The sequence below is a fragment of the Oncorhynchus kisutch genome, unplaced genomic scaffold, assembly GCF_002021735.2.
Source record: "Oncorhynchus kisutch isolate 150728-3 unplaced genomic scaffold, Okis_V2 Okis09a-Okis19a_hom, whole genome shotgun sequence".
In the NCBI taxonomy this organism is placed as follows: domain Eukaryota; kingdom Metazoa; phylum Chordata; class Actinopteri; order Salmoniformes; family Salmonidae; genus Oncorhynchus; species Oncorhynchus kisutch.
In genome coordinates, this window is record NW_022261985.1 from 9,535,154 (window position 1) to 9,541,421 (window position 6,268).

General features: G+C 50.7%; 1 pseudogene; it reads left to right on the plus strand.

Annotated features, from left to right (window-relative positions):
- Positions 1–1,250: 1,250 nt before the first annotated feature.
- LOC116360529 (vegetative cell wall protein gp1-like) lies at positions 1,251–3,513 on the plus strand (annotated as a pseudogene).
- The last annotated feature ends 2,755 nt before the right edge of the window (positions 3,514–6,268 follow it).

Consider the following 6,268-nt stretch of genomic DNA (forward strand, 5'->3'; position numbering starts at 1 on the left):
GACAGCTCTGGCATCAGGGGGAAACAGGAAACAGGAGAGTGGGAGTTTCTCTGACAGCTCTGGCATCAGGGGGACACAGGAAACAGGAGAGTGGGAGTGTCTCTGACAGCTCTGGCATCAGGGGGACACAGGAAACAAGAGAGTGGGAGTGTCTCTGACAGCTCTGGCATCAGGGGGAAACAGGAAACAGGAGAGTGGGAGTTTCCATGCTTCCAATGTCTTTCCATGACTAACGTTCCAAATGGCACCCTATTCCCTATATAGTGCACTGCTTTTGACCAGAGTCCTGTGGGCCCTGGTCAAATGTAGTGCACCACATAGGGAATAGAGTTTGGTTTGGTACGCAGCCCCAGTGTACACAACACACCAGGGTAAAGGGAATAGAGTTTGGATGGAAACGCAGCCCCAATATACACAACACACCAGGGTAAAGGGAGTAGAGTTTGGTTTGGTACGCAGCCCCAGTGTACACAACACACCGGGGTAAAGGGAATAGAGTTTGGTTTGGTACGCAGCCCCAGTATACACAACACAACAGGGTAAAGGGAATAGAGTTTGGTTTGGAGGCAGCCCAGTGTACACAACACATCAGGGTAAAGGGAATAGAGTTTGGTTTGGTACGCAGACCCAGTGTACACAACACAACAGGGTAAAGGGAGTAGAGTTTGGTTTGGTCTGCAGCCCCAGTACACAACACACCAGGGTAAAGAGAGTAGAGTTTGGTTTGGTCTGCAGCCCCAGTACACAACACACCAGGGTAAAGGGAATATAGTTTGGTTTGGTCTGCAGCCCCAGTATACACAACACACCAGGGTAAAGGGAGTAGAGTTTGGTTTGGTACACAGCCCCAGTATACACAACACACCAGGGTAAAGGGAGGCGCTCTGCCCTTGATAGAAATTGCTTAAGAATCGTGCCAGTTGACTGATACTGTAGTAATTCCATGAAAACATGGGCTTACGTCCCAAATTGCACCCTACTCACTATTTAGTGCACAACTTTCGACCATGGTCCATAGGGCTCTATATAGGGAATAGGGTGGCATTTGGGATGCATCCAGGCTCTTTTTTTATGTGCCTCTTCTACTCAAGTCAAAATGGCGCGCTTCATCTCAACTTGACTACTGAGTGAGCAGCATGCCACACCTTTCAGCCAGACCACATCCAAGGAGTGTTTGGAAATAACATCTCACTTCCTCTTCCCATCTCCCTTCCTCTTCACATCTCCCTTTCCCTTCCTATCTCCCTTCCTCTTCCCATCTCCCTTCCTCTTCACATCTCCCTTCCCCTTCACATCTCCCTTCCCCTTCCCATCTCCCTTCCTCTTCCCATCTCCCTTCCTCTTCACATCTCCCTTCCCCTTCCCATCTCCCTTCCTCTTCCCATCTCCCTTCCTCTTCACATCTCCCTTCCTCTTCACATCTCCCTTCCTCTTCACATCTCCCTTCCCCTTCCCATCTCCCTTCCTCTTCCCATCTCCCTTCCCCTTCCCATCTCCCTTCCTCTTCCCATCTCCCTTCCCCTTCCCATCTCCCTTCCCCTTCACATCTCCCTTCCCCTTCCCATCTCCCATCTCCCTTCCCCTTCCCATCTCACTTTCCCTTCCCATCTCCCTTCCTCTTCCCATCTCCCTTCCTCTTCCCATCTCCCTTCCTCTTCACATCTCACTTTCCCTTCACATCTCCCTTCCCCTTCCCATCTCCCTTCCTCTTCCCATCTCCCTTCCTCTTCCCATCTCTCTTCCTCTTCCCATCTCCCTTCCCCTTCCCATCTCCCTTCCCCTTCCCATCTCCCTTCCTCTTCCCATCTCCCTTCCTCTTCCCATCTCCCTTCCCCTTCACATCTCCCTTCCTCTTCCCATCTCCCTTCCTCTTCACATCTCCCTTCCTCTTCCCATCTCCCTTCCCCTTCCCATCTCCCTTCCCCTTCCCATCTCCCTTCCCCTTCCCATCTCCCTTCCCCTTCACATCTCCCTTCCTCTTCCCATCTTCCTTCCTCTTCACATCTCCCTTTCCCTTCCCATCTCCCTTCCTCTTCACATCTCCCTTCCTCTTCCCATCTCCCTTCCTCTTCCCATCTCCCTTCCTCTTCCCATCTCCCTTCCTCTTCCCATCTCCCTTCCCCTTCCCATCTCCCTTCCCCTTCCCATCTCCCTTCCTCTTCCCATCACCCTTCCTCTTCCCATCTCCCTTCCTCTTCCCATCTCCCTTCCCCTTCCCATCTCCCTTCCTCTTCCCATCTCCCTTCCCCTTCCCATCTCCCTTCCCCTTCCCATCTCCCTTCCCCTTCCCATCTCCCTTCCCCTTCCCATCTCCCTTCCCCTTCCCATCTCCCTTCCTCTTCACATCTCCCTTCCTCTTCACATCTCCCTTCCTCTTCCCATCTCCCTTCCCCTTCCCATCTCCCTTCCTCTTCCCATCTCCCTTCCCCTTCCCATCTCCCTTCCCCTTCCCGTCTTCCTTCCTCTTCACATCTCACTTTCCCTTCCCATCTCCCTTCCTCTTCCCATCTTCCTTCCTCTTCACATCTCACTTCCCCTTCCCATCTCCCTTCCCCTTCCCATCTCCCTTCCTCTTCCCATCTTCCTTCCTCTTCCTCTTCACATCTCCCTTCCTCTTCACATCTCCCTTCCCCTTCCCATCTCCCTTCCCCTTCCCATCTCCCTTCCTCTTCACATCTCCCTTCCCCTTCCCATCTCCCTTCCTCTTCACATCTCCCTTCCTCTTCCCATCTCCCTTCCTCTTCCCATCTCCCTTCCTCTTCACATCTTCCTTCCTCTTCACATCTCCATTCCCCTTCCCATCTCCCTTCCTCTTCACATCTCCCTTCCTCTTCACTTCTCCCTTCCTCTTCACATCTCCCTTCCTCTTCACATCTTCCTTCCTCTTCACATCTCCCTTCCTCTTCACATCTCCCTTCCTCTTCACATCTCCCTTCCTCTTCACATCTCCCTTCCTCTTCACATCTCCCTTCCTCTTCACATCTCCCTTCCTCTTCACATCTCCCTTCCTCTTCACATCTCCCTTCCTCTTCACATCTCCCTTCCCCTTCACATCTCCCTTCCTCTTCACATCTCCCTTCCCCTTCACATCTCCCTTCCTCTTCACATCTCCCTTCCTCTTCACATCTCCCTTTCCCTTCCCATCTCCCTTCCTCTTCACATCTCCCTTCCCCTTCCCATCTCCCTTCCCCTTCCCATCTCCCTTCCTCTTCCCATCTCCCTTCCTCTTCACATCTCCCTTCCCCTTCCCATCTCCCTTCCCCTTCCCATCTCCCTTCCCCTTCCCATCTCCCTTCCTCTTCCCATCTCCCTTCCCCTTCCCATCTCCCTTCCTCTTCCCATCTCCCTTCCCCTTCCCATCTCCCTTCCTCTTCCCATCTTCCTTCCTCTTCCTCTTCACATCTCCCTTCCTCTTCACATCTCCCTTCCCCTTCCCATCTCCCTTCCCCTTCCCATCTCCCTTCCCCTTCACATCTCCCTTCCCCTTCCCATCTCCCTTCCTCTTCACATCTCCCTTCCTCTTCCCATCTCCCTTCCTCTTCCCATCTCCCTTCCTCTTCACATCTCCCTTCCTCTTCACATCTCCCTTCCCCTTCCATCTCCCTTCCTCTTCCCATCTCCCTTCCTCTTCACATCTTCCTTCCTCTTCACATCTCCCTTCCCCTTCCCATCTCCCTTCCTCTTCACATCTCCCTTCCTCTTCACTTCTCCCTTCCTCTTCACATCTCCCTTCCTCTTCACATCTTCCTTCCTCTTCACATCTCCCTTCCTCTTCACATCTCCCTTCCTCTTCACATCTCCCTTCCTCTTCACATCTCCCTTCCTCTTCACATCTCCCTTCCTCTTCACATCTCCCGTCCTCTTCACATCTCCCTTCCTCTTCACATCTCCCTTCCCCTTCACATCTCCCTTCCTCTTCACATCTCCCTTCCCCTTCACATCTCCCTTCCCCTTCACATCTCCCTTCCCCTTCACATCTCCCTTCCTCTTCACATCTCCCTTCCCCTTCACATCTCCCTTCCTCTTCACATCTCCCTCCCTCTTCCCATCTTCCTTCCTCTTCACATCTCCCTTCCTCTTCACATCTCCCTTCCTCTTCACATCTCCCTTCCTCTTCACATCTCCCTTCCTCTTCACTTCTCCCTTCCTCTTCACATCTCCCTTCCTCTTCACATCTCCCTTCCTCTTCACATCTACCTTCCTCTTCACATCTCCCTTCCTCTTCACATCTCCCTTCCTCTTCACATCTCCCTTCCTCTTCACATCTTCCTTCCCCTTCACATCTCCCTTCCTCTTCACATCTCCCTTCCTCTTCACATTTTCCTTCCCCTTCCCATCTCCCTTCCTCTTCACATCTCCCTTCCTCTTCACATCTCCCTTCCTCTTCACATCTTCCTTCCCCTTCACATCTCCATCAATATGTTGAACATGGAAACACTAACCATCTCTGTCTGTGGTGATCAATAGATTGACATGGAGACACTAACCATCTCTGTCTGTGGTAATCAATATGTTGAACATGGAGACACTAACCATCTCTGTCTGTGGTCATCAATATGTTGAACATGGAGACACTAACCATCTCTGTCTGTGGTCATCAATATGTTGAACATGGAGACACTAACCATCTCTGTCTGTGGTAATCAATAGATTGAACATGGAGACACTAACCATCTCTGTCTGTGGTCATCAATATGTTGAACATGGAGACACTAACCATCTCTGTCTGTGGTAATCAATAGATTGAACATGGAGACACTAACCATCTCTGGATGGATGCTTCTGTAAAAATAACTAAACTAAAAATAATGTCCTCTCACTGTAAATTGCGTTTATTTTCAGCAAACTTAAACATGTGTAAATATTTGTGTGAACATAACAAGATTCAACAACTGAGACATAAAATGAACAAGTTCCACAGACATGTGACTAATAGGGGAGGCAAGTAGCCTAGTGGTTAGAGCGTTGGACTAGTAACCGAAAGGTTGCAAGATCAAATCCCTGAGCTGACAAGGTAAAAATCTATGGTTCTGCCCCTGAACAGGCAGTTAACCCACTGTTCCTAGGCCATCATTGAAAATAAGAATTTGTTCTTAACTGACTTGCCTAGTTAAATAAAAATAAAAATAGACATGTAATAATGTGTCCCTGACCAAAGGGGACAGTCAGTATCTGGTGTGGCCACCAGCTGCATTAAGTACCGCAGTGCATCTCCTGCTCATGGACTTTGCCAGTTCTTCCACCAAGGCTCCTAGACATTTCTGGGGGGAATGGCCCTCACCCTCTGGTCCCAGATGTGCTCAATGGGATTGAGATCTGGGCTCTTTGCTGGCCATGGCAGAACACTGACATTCCTGTTTTGCAGGAAAACACTCACAGTATAGCTGGTGGCATTGTCATGCTGGAGGGTAATATCAGGATGAGCCTGCAGGAAGGGTACCACATGAGGGAGGAGGATGTCTTCCCTGTAACGCACAGCGTTGAGATTGCCTGCAATGACAACAAGCTCAGTCCGATGATGCTGTGACACACCACCCCAGACCATGACGGACCCTCCACCTCCAAATCGATCCCGCTCCAGAGTACAGGCCTCGGTGTAACGCTCATTCCTTCGACAATAAACGCGAATCCAACCATCACCCCTGGTGAGACAAAACCACGACTCATCAGTGAAGAGCACTTTTTACCAGTCCTGTCTGGTCGAGTGAGGGCGGGTTTGTGCCCATAGGCAACGATGTTTCCGGTGATGTCTGGTGAGGACCTGCCTTTTAACAGGCCTACAAGGCCTCGGTCCAGTCTCTCTCAGCCTATTGCGGACAGTCTGAGCACTGATGGAGGGATTGTGCGTTCCTGGTGTAACTCGGGCAGTTGTTGTTGCCATCCTGTACCTGTCCCGCAGGTGTGATGTTCGGATGTACCGATCCTGTGCAGGTGTTGTTACACGTGGTCTGCCACTGCGAGGGAGATCAGCTATCCGTCCTGTCTCCCTGTAGCGCTGTCTTAGGCGTCTCACAGTACGGGCATTGCAATTCATTGCCGTGGCCATATCTGCAGTCCTCATGCCTCCTTGCAGCATGCCTAAGGCATGTTCACGCAGATGAGCAGGGACCCTGGGCATCATTCTTTCGGTGTTTTTCAGAGTCAGTAGAAAGGCCTCTTTAGTGTCCTAAGTTTTCATAACCATGACCTTAATTGCCTACCGTCTGTAAGATGTTAGTGTCTTAACGACCGTTCCACAGGTTCATGTTTATTAATTGTTTATGGTTCA